The sequence below is a fragment of the Pinus tabuliformis genome, chromosome 1_1 (assembly GCF_031772625.1).
Source record: "Pinus tabuliformis cultivar Carrire ecotype Pingquan chromosome 1_1, CPIR1, whole genome shotgun sequence".
NCBI lineage: Eukaryota > Viridiplantae > Streptophyta > Pinopsida > Pinales > Pinaceae > Pinus > Pinus tabuliformis.
Window position 1 is genome coordinate 487633562 of NC_142297.1, and position 15632 is coordinate 487649193.

Sequence of the window (15632 nt, forward strand, 5' to 3'; positions counted from 1 at the left end):
TAAGAAGCATTTAAATTACTCGTTTTCTTGTTATGCAAGAACCTTGATGTGGTGGACCAAACACCAAAAATAATTAATACTGTTGTTGGTGTTTTGTTACAACGAGGTTGTCAATATATATTATTCACTGCAACTCTTCACAAAATGACACAACCCTATATTGTAAGTATTATTGTTAACAATCACTGTGAACTATTTAATTGGAACTAGAACAAACCCGCCTTGCACAAACATGCTCTATACTCAGCAAGGAAAAGTGCACTGTAGCATATAAAATATTTCATCTTCCTAGGATGCTTCTTCCAATGGAAATTATGTTATTTAATTAGAGATCCTTTAATTTTTTTTGAAATATCCATCTTGATCCTAGCTCTTGTTACCCACCAACATGGGTAGCCCCATAGGAGAAAAAATTTCTCCTACACTTGACAGCCAGCCAGTACTAGAGTCACGTGCTCAAGACCCTCCACGTAATTTCATGTAGATTTACATAAACAAGTGGAGACCAAACATTAAAATCTACAGGGGAATAGGATCGACTAGCTCTACTAAATGCAGGATACAAAGATGGATGAGCACTATCGTTTTTGATGTCCCATCTACGATAAGATACAAGGACATGTCTACTATCTATCAAGGAGTCTTGGAACTCCCACTCCATCTTTTTCAAGGATCCAAGCCAACAATCCTTCGCCTTGTTTATGAAATAGGTACCTGGACTTCGTTCATCCACAGCTCGTCCGCCCACCTAGCCAAACACTGCTAGGACTATCATATCGTTATTAACTTATTTACGATGGGTCTTAGTGTAGACTCGAAACGTCGACAATCCAAAATGACTATTGTGGGATATCTTCCGACTCTTGAAATTCAATGTTAGCTTTTGTAACATCGGATGTGTTCTAGCCACGAAATTTGGTGGAGAGGCTAGAATACATGAGATCTCCAAAAACCAGAAATCATTTCTAGAAATTCCTCCTAGAAATGTCTCAATAAGATTATTAGTTGTTTTTTAAATATTTCCTAAGTCTAAACTTAGGGAATATGGTTAATTAATCACTATTAATTGAGATAAGGTGAGAATCATCTAGAAATTCACATGAATCGATCCAGAAATAATCTAAGCCATTGATTAAGATTTAACCTTGGTCGTTGGAGTCCCAACAGGAAGATATAAGAAGCGATTGATGTGGTGATGGAGAACACACTAGTGTAGATACTCAGCTGCCCAGGCAGTTCAATTTTCTCAGTTGCAGTAATTCAGTTGAGAAGATAGAGCCAGAGGGTGAGTAGCAGGTGGAAGAGGAGGGTAGCAGCATTCCGGAAGGAAGATTTCCAATTCCAGGAAGAGGCAAAGGAAGGAAGGCCGAAATCCCCACAGGGTCTGCACAAGCACTACGTAGAGGGTGATGGAGGAGGCTCAGTGCAGAGGCTAGGGAGGTAATTTTGAAGGAAAAAAATAGTTGTGGGGTGAGAGAAAATTCTCACAATAACTTTTCTAGTATTTTCCTTAGATTAGATTGTCAGTTGAGCATCTAAATTAGTGTACTCAGAATTGTTGCTAAAGAATAATAATAAATCCTCATTTGATGCACCAGTTTTCCCACATTGGGTTTTTCCGAGGACAATTGTCCAAAAATAACTATGTCAAAATTCTTGTGTGTGTGCTAGAATTTCTCAGCTTTTAGTATTTTATTTTCCGCAATATTTTTATGGTGAAAATTGCAGTTGTGATTTATTCGTTGTTTTTCGTAGCAAATAAACTACATAATTAAATTTACAGTTAGAAGAATAATTTCCAGTCACTGCAATAGATAAAAAAATCACATGGTATTAGAGCACAGTTGATTGTTATGAAACCAGCTCAAGAAAAGATAGAAAAGAAAGATCAACGCCTTAGAATTCAGCGTCTTCGAGGGGGCAACCTCCTTTACATTACATAAATGAACAATTCTTGGATGATACAAATGACAAAACCTCCTTTCTATATATAGGAGTCTAAGGAGTCACAATATAATCCAGCCGACCTAACAATAATAATATAAAGCCAAAAAAATAACAATAGAGGGATTCTATGGGGCACAGAAATAACAATATGGGGGTAATAGGGGCACAACAATATAAATAAGGGTATAACTACAATAGTAATGGGGTAATCACTAGTATTATAGGGACCCAACATGCCCCTCTCCTTCAAAAAAGTGTTGTCCTCAACGCTTGAACAGTTCTGGATACTTCTGCATAAAATTCTCATCCTCCCATGTGGAATCTTCAGCGGATAAGTTCTTCCACTTGATAAGATACTCTGAAATTGATCGATTTCGTAGCTGTCGAGTTCTTGTTTCTGTCACTGCTTCCGGTTCCAATATAATTTTTCCTTCCTCGTCAAGTTCTGGCAATATTGTTTGAACTGGGAGCTTGTCGCCTATAACCTTCTTTAAACATGAAACATGGAAAACTGGATGCGATCGAGACGCTGCAGGAAGCTCCAATTTGTATGCCATAGTACCAATCTTTTCCAACACCTTGTACGGACCATAATACTTTGGTGATAATTTATTATCCTTCTTAGCTTGCTTTAGGGACATTTGCTTATATGGTTGTAGCCGTAGGAATACCCAATCACCTACATCAAAACTTCTTTCACTGCGATGTTGATCTGCCTGTTGTTTCATTCTATTTTTTGCCAACACGAGGTTATCCTTTAAGAGTTGGAGGACTTGTTGTTGATGTTCGATGTGATGTTCCACTGCCTGAACCTTAGAATTTTCTCTTAAATATGATGTGATTGATGGTGGTTGGTACCCATAAAGTGCCATAAATGGGGTCATTTTTGTTGCTGTATGGAAGGAAGTGTTATACCACCATTCAGCCAGAGGCAACCATTTGACCCATTGTGTTTGTTTATCAGATACAAAGCAACGAAGATATCCTTCCAAACATTTTTTTACTATCTCAGTTTGCCCATCAGATTGAGGATGATAAGATGAGCTATGAGCTAACTGAGTACCAAGACAAGAAAATAATTATGTCCAAAAATTTCTAGTGAAAATGGGATCTCTATCACTTACAATAATCTTTGGGTTTCCATGTAGCTTTTGAACTGTTTCCATAAATGCAGTAGAAACTGTACTGGCTTTAAATGGATGTGATAATGCACAAAAGTGTGCATACTTGGTAAGTCTGTCAACTACCACCATGATGACACTCTTTCCCTCAGACTTGGGTAAACCTGTGATAAAATCCATTGAAACCTCCTCCCAACGTTGGCTTGGAATGGATAAAGGTTGTAATAGACCCGGTGTCTTAATTGTTTCAACTTTATTTTGTTGGCAAACCAAACATTCAACCACAAACTTTTGAATATCTGATTTAAGGCCATCCCAAAAAAATTCCTTCTTAACCCTGTGGTAAGTTTTTAAAAATCCTGAGTGCCCTCCTAAGGCAGAAGTGTGCAATTCCATAAGAATCTTTTGTTTTCGCTGGGAATTCTTACAGAGGTATAAGCGATCTTTGTACCATAACGAATCACTTTGCCAGCTAAATGTATTAGAAGTACTGGAATCTTGTTGTAGCTTTTGAATAAGTGCCCACACTTCTTCGTCATTCTTCCATTCCTCCTTTGCTTCATTTATCCAATCTGGTTGGATAATAGAAATGGCACACAACAATGCTTCCATATCCTCATCCTTTCTTGAGAGTGCATCTACCACCACATTTTGCTTCCCTTTTTTGTAGATGATTTCAAAGTCATAACCCAACATCTTTGTGACCCACTTTTGTTGCTCTTCAGAGAATAATCTTTGTTCTAAAAAGTATTTAAGGCTATCATGATCCGTTTTTACCTTGAAGTGTCTTCCCATTAGGTAGGGTCGCCATTTCTTAAGTGCATGGAGTATTGCCAACATTTCCTTCTCATAAATAGCTTTGCTTAAAAACTTTCCCTTGATTGGACGACTTTCAAAAGCAATGGGTCTTTCATCTTGCATTAGAACAGCACCAATTCCATTTCCTGAAGCATCACATTCCACAATAAAGGTTTCTGTGAAGTCCAATGTAGCTAAGACCGGTGCTTGGCACATTGCCTCTTTAAGATGTTTAAAGGCCTTTGTTGCTTCCGGAGTCCATGAAAATGAATCTTTCTTCAATAATGTTGTTAGAGGTGCTGCTATTCTCCCATAATTCTTAATGAACTTGCGATAATACCCTGTCAACCCAAGAAATCCTCGCAGATGCTTTATGGATGTGGGAATTTTCCATTCCTTAATGGCTTTAATTTTGCTAAGGTCTACCTTAACTCCTTCATGAGATACAATATGACCCAAATATTCCACCTCTTGGACTCCAAAGAAACATTTGGATCTTTTTGCATATAATTGTTTCTCCTCCAATAGTCGTAGCACCTTGTCAACATGTTCAACATGATCCTTCCAAGACTTGTTGTAGATTAGTATATCATCAAAAAATACCAACACAAATTTTCTAAGGAATGGTTTGAAAATTGAATTCATCAAACCTTGAAATCTAAGTTGCAGGAAACGCAGGGATAGAGGGCGTTTCAGCCCAGGAAACGAAACGAAATGCGTTTCGGCGTACCGTACGGCCTGGAAACGCATTTCCGATCGTACGGGCACGTTTCCCGAAATGGAAACGTGCCCGTACGGCCGGAAACGCATTTCCAGGCCGTACTGGCCCCGTTTCCCCAAAAAAATGACTTGTTTTTTAATTTTTTTTTTTTTCTAATTAGTTTTTAAATTTTTTTAGGGTTTCTAAGCTGTTCTAGAAACCATTTCTAAAGTTATAAAAGAGCAGTGTCTCTCATTCTCTCATCACACTATTCAGCAAGGAGTTTCTCTTGGAGATTGGCAGTTGTTTCAGTAGCTGGTGTTTTGAGCAGTGAGCAAAGTAGATTTCAGCAGCGGGAGAAAGAGATTTCAGCAGCAAGAGAAGGAGATTTCAGCAGGAGATTTCTGTAGCAGCAGATTTGGCTCAGCTACAGCCATATTTCTCCTCTTTTCTGGCATTTCCGGGTAGTTTCAACCACAGAAAATTAATTTGGGTAAGCCACATTCATTTTGTTAGTTTTTTCTTACTATTTCTTCAATTTTTCTAGGGTTTATGCAGCTAAATTGCTGAAAAACGTTTTTTATTTATAGATTTGTTTTTTAAATTTATTTTTGCAGCAGATTTGGCTCAGCTACAGCCATATTTCTCCTCTTTTCTGGCATTTTAGGGTAGATTCAGCCACAGAAAATTAATTTGGGTAAGCCACATTCATTTCTTAGTTTTTTTCTTACTATTTCTTTAATTTTTCTAGGGTTTATACAGCCAAAAATATGAAAAACGTTTTTATTATTTACAGATTTGTTTTTTTAATTTATTTTTGCAGCAATGGCTTCCAGCCAAAGTGCAGCTGCAACTTCAAACCCTAGGGCCAACCCAAGGGCTGAATATTATCCTCTTTGGAGGCATGTGACGAAGCTTCAAAAATGTGGAGGTGGTGGCTCATGGGAATGGCGATGCACTCTTTGCAATAATACGTACAAGGGCTCCTACCCAAGAGTGAAGGCGCATCTGTTGCATGGAGGAGGACAGGGGATTCTGGGTTGCACAAAAACATCAGATCCGTTGGTAAGGAGGGCATATCAAAGAGAGCAAGATGAGGCGGATGGTACTAAGAGAAGGCATGATGAGCATACTCAGGCTACATCTAACATTGAGCCAAGGATTGTCGTTGAAGCAAGAAAGAGGAGAGCTGGTCACACTCAAGAACATGAACAAGCAGCACCCAAACATACCAGAGGCTCAGGGGCATCCCAATCAGTTCAGGATAGCAGAATTGCTAGATTGGTGAATGTGCAAGCAAGAGAAGAAGCTGATTCCAGAGTGGCCAGGTGCATTTATGCATGTGGTATCCCATTCAATGTTGTTCGCTCTCCTTACTGGCAAGATATGATAAGGGCAGTTAACAAAGCTCCTCAAGGGTACAAGGGGCCCAACTATGAGAAAGTCAGAACCCAACTTCTCAAAAATGAGAAGGAACTTGTGGAGGACGTTTTAGCTCCAATTCGTTCTTCCTGGAGTAGCTCTGGGGTTACCATAGTCTCAGATGGTTGGACAGATATGAGGCGCAGACCATTGATAAATATCATTGCCACTTCCCCCAAAGGAGCAATGTTTATCAAGGCAGAAGACTGCTCAGGAGAGGTGAAAGATGCACAATTCATTGTTGATGTTATTATAAAATCTATTGAACAAATAGGGCTTAACAGGGTGGTGCAAGTTATCACGGATAATGCACCAGTTTGCAAAGCTGCAGGTTTAATTATTGAGGAGAGGTATGACCACATCTTTTGGACACCATGCATTGTCCATAATCTGAATCTGATCTTAGAGGAGATCGACAACAAAGTTTCCTGGATAAAGGAAGTCACAGGGGAAGCAAGGGAGATTATCAAATTCATCACCAACCACCACCAGTCTCAGGCCATATTTCGAGAGTACTCCAAATTGGAGTTGTTAAAAGTTGCTGAGACAAGATATGCCTCACACTTCGTGATGTTGCGCCGCCTTGTTGAGGTTAAGCATGCATTAGTTTCTATGGTGGTGAGTCAACTTTGGATTGAGTGGAGACAAGCAGATTCAGAGCGGGGATCTATGGTGCGTAGATTGTGCCTTGATGAGGATTGGTGGAGCAAGGTAGATTTCTTGCTAAAGTTCACAACCCCTGCATTTGAGCTTCTCCGGAGTGCTGACACTGACCAACCTTTCTTGGGAGAGGTATATGATGGCATGGATTCCATGGTTGAGAAAACTATGGAAATCATTTCGCAGGAGTCTCCACAACTTCTGTTTGTTGATGATCATTTTGCTGGTTTGATCAAGAAAATCATTGTTGACAGGTGGAACAATTTCAATACACCATTGCACACTTTAGCACATGCTTTGAACCCCAAATTTTATGATGAGGAGCTTATTGCTAAAAGCAATGGGAAGAGGAAGGCACCCCATAAGGATAGAGAGGTGGCTACTGGGGTGAAAAAAGCACTAATGAGAATGTTTCCTTCTCATCTACATAGGGAGGTAAAGGAGGAATTTGCCAGTTTTGCTGCAGGAATAGATGATTATGCAGATATATCAGCTTTGGAGGAGAGAAGCACCATGAATCCAGTTAGGTGGTGGATTTGTCATGGAGCAAATCGTGTACATTTGCAAAGCCTTGCCATTCGTATTCTTTCACAAGTGGCAAGCTCTTCATCAGCAAAAAGGAATTGGAGCACTTATGGTTTTATTCATTCTGTGAAGCGCAATAGGTTGGGCTCACAGAAAGCAGAGGATCTTGTTTATGTGCACTCCAACCTTCGCCTTGCATCTCGTAGGGGTCCAGAATACAACAGTGGTCCTTCTAAAGAATGGGATGTGGATGCAGAAAATCCTGATTTGGATCTCTCTCTTGCTACCCTGAATATTGAGGACGATTCTGGAAGTGGAATTGGTGCATCATCTTCTTCAGCACCACCATCCACTGTTGAGCATTCTGCTGCTTCTATTTTTGATGAGGATTGTTATGATGAGGATTAGTCTTTTGTGACTTGTCTCTATAGTTCTTGCAGCCTTATAGTCTTTATTGTACTTGCAGCCTCATATACTAATATAAATAAAGGCTGATTTTGGATTTTCCAGTTCCTATATTTTTATTTTCATTATGTGATGACTCATGAGTAAATGTGATGTAAATTTAATCTTAATGTTAAAATGTTTAAGTAAATGTATCATTAATGCTTTATGATTGCACATATATATATTAATAATCTTTAAATGTTTTTAATATATATATATATATATATATATATATATATATTATTATTATATATATTCGCGTTTCCCCGTTTCCAAAATTTGGGGAGGTCGCGTTTCGTTTCGCTTCCCCATTTCGTTTCGCTTCCGCGTTTCCCCGTTCGTGCAACTTAGCTTGAAATGTTGAAGGTGCATTGGTAAGGCCAAAAGGCATGACCAAAAATTCATAATGACCCTCATGAGTTCAAAATGCCGTTTTCGGAATGTCTTCAATCTTCATTCCGATTTGATGATATCTCGAACGAAGATCCAACTTGGTGAAGTAAATTGATCCATGCAATTCATCCAGTAATTCATCAATGACAGGAATGGGGAACTTATCTTTAATAGTGAGCTTGTTGAGCTCCCTATAATCTGGACACATGCGCCATGATCCATCCTTCTTGTGCACCAATACTACTGGAGCTGAGAAAAAACTTTGACTCGGTTGAATTATACCAGCCTCTAGCATTTCTGCAACCATACGTTCAATTTCACTTTTTTGGACATATGGATATCTGTACGGCCTGATGTTTGGAGGAACACTTCCTGGAATCAGATGAATAGCATGATCATGATCACGCATAGGTGGGAGACCTTTGGGAGTCTCAAATACCTTGGAATGATTGTCCAGGACTTTTTGGAGATCTGGAGAAATAGATGATTCCAATGTGGAAACATCTAGCGAACATAATTGTGCAATTACACCTCTTTGCTCCTTTTTTAGAAGCTTTGTCATGCCATTAGAGTTGATTATCTTTCCTGGTTTCCCTGCAATACCCCTTAATTCAACTTCCTTTCCTTCCACAGAAAATTTCATGAAAAGTTCTTGAAAATTAAAAGCTATTGTACCCAAGGATTGTAGCCATTGGACTCCCAGTACAACATCAGCACCTCCCATTGGAATGGAAAGCATTGGGCTAGTCAATACATATTCTCCCATGGATAGCTTGATATTATGGCACTTTCCAGAACAATTTATTGTTCCTCCATTTGCAATCATCACTTGACACTCTGGTGCTGGATATAGGAAGCAATTCAATTCTTTTGCTACCCTACAATGAATAAAATTGTGGGTGCTTCCTGAATCAATCAACACTATTACCTTTTTCTTCTTGATTTGTCCTTCTATCTTGATGGTTTGAGGATTGGTAATTCCCGCCAATGCATTACAAGATATGGTCGGATTTATTTGTTCTTCATCTAGGCTTTGTTCCTGGAATATATCTTCTTCTTTTGACCTTTCTTGCTCTTTTTCTTCTTCCTCTTCACAATCTATGTAGAATAATTTCTTCTCAGCACACTTATGACCTTTTGTGTATTTGCTATCACAATTGTAACAAAGCCCTTTTGCTCTTTTTTCTTCCAATTGTTGTGGTGTCAACCTTGTAGGTTGTGGAAGACTATGGGCAACAACACTTCCGTCTTTATAGTTGTGAATGGTATGCTTCCTAGTTGCCATAATTTTGCTTTCCATTTTTCTTGCTAACCTGAATGCCTTCTCTAATGAATCAGGTTCCCAAAGGCGCACATCATGTTGGATATTATCCTTTAAAGACCCTATGAACACATCAATCCTATGCTCCTCTGGAATATCTTTTACCCTTATGTTCAATTTTTGGAACTCCTCAATGTGCTCCATTATTGAACCCTTTTGTTTGAGACTTATCAATTGGCTAAAAAAAGTGTTGCTTTTTGTATCCTCATAATGTGCTATCAATTCTTCCGTAAAAATTGCCCAAGTGATAAATTGTTTACGAGAACAAAGCCATTGATACCATACAAACTGATTTGGTTCCAAATATAAAGTTGCCATACGTACCTTTTGTGTGTTTTGCACATTATTGAGATCGAAGAATTGCTCCATCTGTAATATCCATGTGGCGGGATCCTTGCCATCAAACTTCCTCATATCGATTTTTGGAACATGGTGAGTCTTCGATCCAACATTAGCGTCTATGGTATCATGATTAACATTTCTTTTGTTCTCATCATGAGTTTCCTTTACTACCTTTTCACCATTAGTGACCCTTTCTTGTAGCAACTTCTTCAATTCTTCCATATCTGTCTTCAAATCTATCTTTAAATCTGCCATGTCTCTCTTCAAATCTGTCTTCGAATCATCCATCTTATCTTCCATGTCCTTTATCTTAGATTCCACGCCACTTATCTTAGCTTCTGTTAGCTTTTGTGAGCGTGACATTTGTTGCACTTGTTCTTGTAATTTTGATATATCATGTAGCATTTCTTCTTCTTCTTCATGAGTCATGCTAGAGCTTTCAGGTTCCTTACTAGGTGTTTGCATTTTCTTTCCTCGGGGCATCAGTTACTGATAATAATGCTTTACTATGCCCTTTGAATTCCGTTAAACCAAGCTTACACAAAAATTTAAAAAAAAAACTACACAACTTTTTTCACTTTATAGAACCCTGATATTGAATCTGATGTATCTCTGTAATTTCGGATCATACAGTTCTGAAATTGCTACCTGCAGTAGCCTTCTGCATCCTCTTTCCAATGCCACAAGTCTGAGCCAAATTGGATTCTCCAAGGAAGAGTTATGTGAAATCTCCCACAGTGACTTTCTTTTAGACTGGTTCAGTAGAGCGAACTTGTACGACGTACCACGAGTCACTGTTTCAACCTTTGAATCTGAAACACACATACAAGAAACTACAGTCCGTCCTCTTTCTGTACCTTTTTACGAAATTTCAATCCGATCCTCAGAGAGAGAGTTATGACGATTTTCCCCAGGTCACCTGTTTTGAATGTAATTCAGGAGTCTGCAAAAAAGCCAACTTCCTCAGATCATATCTCCGAAACTATCGCGCGAAAAGCTCTGAAATTCGGACCCAAGGTTCAGCGCCAATTCTTCTCAAATGTGTTTTTTTTGCGACTTCTGAAACGTCACAAAAAAAAAAGTTATAGCGAAAATGCCACGATGACCTGTTTGGAGCAGCGAAACCCTAGAATCCAAAGCTCCGATACCAAATGTTATGAAACCAGCTCAAGAAAAGATAGAAAAGAAAGATCAACGCCTTAGAATTCAGCCTCTTCGAGGGGGCAACCTCCTTTACATTACATAAATGAACAATTCTTGGATGATACAAATGACAAAACCTCCTTTCTATATATAGGAGTCTAAGGAGTCACAATATAATCCAGCTGACCTAACAATAATAATATAAAGCCCCAAAAATAACAATAGAGGGATTCTATGGGGCACAGAAATAACAATATGGGGGTAATAGGGGCACAACAATATAAATAAGGGTATAACTACAATAGTAATGGGGTAATCACTAGTATTATAGGGACCCAACATTGATCAATTAGAGAGCTCAGAAACAAAGGAAAGGAATTTCGTTGCTCAACAAGGGTAGCAAGCCGAAATTCCCAAGGGAACCACAGCCTTTTTGCCAGGAGGCTGAGTTACTTGAGGAAGTTTGTTCGATTCTTCCAGTTCAAGTGATTCCAGAGGTAGAGGGAGCAGCTCAGTTATTTCATTGGGCAGATCTCTAGCTAGACGCAGAAGGTTTTGCAGCAGATTGCTAATGCAGAACCAGTGTTGGGTGAAAGAGGAATAACACACTATAAATTCTTTAGCATAACCATGGACAAAAGTGACATTCAGGAGACTTCAGATTTGTCTTCCAGGTTGGAGGATGAATTTGCTTGCTTATCAGGATCAGCTTCATAAGGTGTCTGGTATATAGACAGTGGAGCATCAGCTCACATGAAAGTGGTTACTTCCAAATTACTATGGGAAATAGGACAATATGTACTCCAGTAGGGAGAGGTACCATAGATTTTCCGAGAAAGTCAAGAGTAAGCACCAATGCTACAGATGTATTGCATGTGCCAGGATTAGGTATGAACCTGATTTCAGTATCCCAGTTGCAGGAAAAGGGGTATGATATTCACTTTGTAGGGAAGAAAGTGTAATTCAAACACCCAAGCTAGAAAAAGGTAAGACATATTGGAGTTCGAAGTAACAAATTGTACCGGTTACAGATTAACTCTCCAATGGCACTAATAAGCAGTGATAGTAGTAGTGGGAAGGAGTTAAATGAGTTGTGGCATAGGAGAATGGGACATCTACACCGTGGAGCACTCAGGATGATCGGAAAAATAGTAACAAGGGTTCTAGAACTTGGCACAGAAAATGATGATGTGTGCAGAGGATGCGTACTTGGGAAGTATGCTAAGGCAACATTTCCAAGAAGTGACAACAGAGATGATGGCGTGTTAGGACTCATACATTCAAATATTTGTGGCCCGAGGTCCACTAGAGCTCTCAGCAGTGCCGAACATTTCGTCACCTTTATTGATGACCATTCTAGGAAAACCTGAATCTACTCCTTCAAGACAAAAGATGAGGTCTTTGATCGTTTCAGAGAGTTTAAATCTCTTCTGGAGAATGCGACAGGGAAGAATATCAAGGTGTTTCGCTCAGATAATGGTGGAGAATATATTGATAAAGAATTCATTGATTTTTGTGCGAAGGAAGGCATCAAGAGAGAATGGACAACTCCATATAATCCACAGGAAAATGGTGTAGCGGAGTAGAAAAACAAAACCATTGTTGGAGCTACAAAGGCTATGTTATATGACCAGAATTTACCCAGATTTCTATGGGCAGAGGCATGTAACACGACAGTATATATTCAGAATAGGACTCCCCATAGAGCATTGGGGAAGAAAATGCTAGAAGGAGTATTCACAGGAAAGAAGCCAGAAGTTAGTCACTTCAGAATTTTTGGCAATGTTGCTTATTGCCACGTGCCAAATGAGAAACGTACCAAACTAGATCAGACTACAGAGAAGGGGTTCTTCGTTGGGTATAGCAAAATCTCAAAGGCAAACAGGATCTACATTCTTAGCAATATGAAGATTGTAGTGAAGTTCATGGAGGACCGAGCTTTCAGGAGATCTCGTGAGATGCCTGCAGGTGATCAGAATCAGTCAGCAGAAGCTCCTTTGGTCCAGCAACAGGGGCAGCCAGTGGGACAGGCAGGAGGATAGTCACAAGGATCAAGTACTATGACTAGTACCAGTATTTCCTTAGGTGCAAGAAATTTGGGGAGTTCTCAGCAGATGGAGCAGTAGAGGCAGGATGAGGAGTTGGTTGAACCTCCCACGACTAGTGGTCGAGCCAACAGAGAGGTTTGTCAGACATTGAGAGATGCAGAGGAATTTAATGGAACTCCCAGGACGAACAAAAGACTGCGCAGACAACCTGACAGGTACCAAGCATTGATGGCTCAGGTTACAAAACCTTCCATCTTTCAGGAGGCCACACAACATCAAGTATGAGTAGATGCTATGGTAGAAAAGTATAGCTCTATCATGACGAATGATGCATGGAAGGTAGTGCCAAGGCCGGAAGGCCGATCAGTTGTAGGTTCTCGATGGATCTACAAGATCAAATATGTTGCAGATGGCAGTGTGCAAAAATATAAGGCTAGGTTCATAACAAAGGGGTATGCACAGAAAGAAGGGAAAGATTATGAGGAGACCTTCACCCCAGTTGCTCAATACACTTATATCTGATCAATTATATCCCTATTAGCGCAAATGGGATGGTAGAGGATCCTGTTCAGCAAGATCAGTCACTAATTCTCCCAGTGACAGGGTGAGGTCATTTCACCATTCTTTTGTCCAGTATTCTCTCTGTATCGAATTGCTAGTTGAGCATTCTAGAATTGTACTCAAATTTTCTCTTGCATAATAATAAAAAACCCTCAGAGCAGCTGCACCAGTTTTCCCGCATTGGGTTTTTCCGAGGACAATTGTCCAAAAATAACAGTGTCCTATGTGTTTGTATTTCCTTGCTCAGTTTCTATGTTTCATAATCATATTTAATTTGGTGTAGGTTGCTTCAGTAATTTACTTCAATATTTCATGAACAAATCTAAAATAAGTTTGTAATGTAATTTACAATCTAGGTGAAGTAGATTTAGCTAGTCGCAGTAGGATTCCAAATATTGTTAGATCTAGGAATTTTCACATGGTTTCAGAGTTGTTGATGTGAAACAAGGAAGAGCAGACCTAGAACTGAAGCAAGGGCCAACTTACTGCAGCAAGCAGCAATTTGAATCGCCTAAGGGATTGCGCATTTGTAGCCATGAGGGCTATATTTTCGAGGTTGTCTCTCTCTGAGTGAGTCGACAGATAGGTAAGACTGTTGGATCGAGAATTTGCCAAGGCAGAGGAAGCCACGCAGAGCCTCAGCGCAAAGCTAGAGGGACGCAGTTTTCTGCAAGCTGAGTGCTAGGCAAAAAAGACGTCGGAAGAAGGAAGTACATCGAATAGTGGGAATACTTCCTTAGTGGTTTCTTTCCAAGCAAATCGATATTTCTCATTTGTTGGGCAACAAAGGAGCAACAGACTTACCAGCTCCATCAAGGAGTACGCAAGCCAGCCTAGAAGCTATGCAGTAGGGAGAAAGAGGGAGTTGTTCGACAGTTTTCGGAGGAGATGACAACCAGTGGCTTGAGGGATCAGGACAGGTTGGAAGGAGCATCCAACTACGTCATTTGGAAGGCTAGAATGTCTTTCCTTCTAGATGAGCATTCCCTCAAGACGTACGTCGATAGCGTGGTGGTTGAACCCGCAGATGCAGATCCGCTAAAGAAGTACAAGGCTAAGATGGTGAAGGCCAAGAGGATGATCCTGGATGGAGTCAAGGATCACGTGGTGTGCCATGTTGCTAGCAAAGTAACTGCTAAGGAGATGTGGGATGCCTTGGCCACGTTATATCAGGGATCTTCCAAGCAGTGGAAGATGTACTTGGAGTAGAAGCTGAGATCTTCTTAGATGCAGAACGGAGAACGTGTGGACCCATTCCTCACGAAGCTAAAGGAGACCCGTGATGAGTTGTCGGTTGTGGGGCATACACCTCAGGATTCACAGTTAGTTAGACTGCCCCTAAATTCTGTCTCGGATGAGTGGCAAGTCTTTGTCTAGAGTATCCTGAGCAGAGTAGCATTGCCTAATTGGGATGAGATGTGGCAACTCTAAAACAAGAGGATCTGAGGAGAGACCTGGTCAAGCTCAAACTTGACGGAAGCAACAGCAGCAGAGGATCGAAGCCCAAGGAGGAGGAGGAGAATGCAACCCTTACATCAACAGGGCAGCAGGGGCAACAGAGACGAAAGAAGGATGTCTCCAAGCTGAAGTGTTTCAGATGTGGCGAGATGGGCCACTATGCATCCCAGTGTCCTTTGAAAAAAAAGGGCAAGGATGAGAAGCACGATCCTAAGGTTGCAACTGCGAAGATCGACGAGGAGTTCGCCATGACAACCGAAATACCTCCAGGAAGGAGATGGGTTGATTTAGACCTGTAGCTCAATAGAGCTACAGATGGTCAGGATCCTTGAGGAGCCCACCTCTTGGATCATCACCTTGCTACGAGAGCCCATGATTAGTAGTAGCGGGATGGAGGAGTTTTCAGTTGGTGCCATGGACTGTTGGAGCAGCAAATGCAGTAGTTAGCAGTGCCAAAACTTGAAGCAGCACCGAGCAGAGAGGAAGTAGTGCGTGGAGACATAGTGCAGAGCTTCAACAACACAGTGGCTTCAGAAGACAGCATGGGTTTAGCAACAGTCAGGCTTTCGGCACCGACGTGTATCCACAGGATACTTATCCAGTTTTGGGTGTTTTCAGTTGCTTCTCTCAGCAACTGAGTTGCAGTACAGATGCAATGTTAGCAATGGCAGTGCTAGCAGCATAGGAGATGCAGCGTTTGAGAGGGAGTTGTAGTACAGATGTAGCATTGGCAGTGGCAATGTCAA

At 40.4% G+C, this 15632-nt stretch overlaps 1 protein-coding gene across 1 annotated transcript in view; it reads right to left on the bottom strand.

Moving 5' to 3' along the window:
* The window catches only part of PLR1 (NAD(P)-linked oxidoreductase superfamily protein), a 262291-nt gene that overhangs the window by 180844 nt on the left and 65815 nt on the right, over nt 1–15632 (bottom strand). The window lies entirely within an intron of this gene.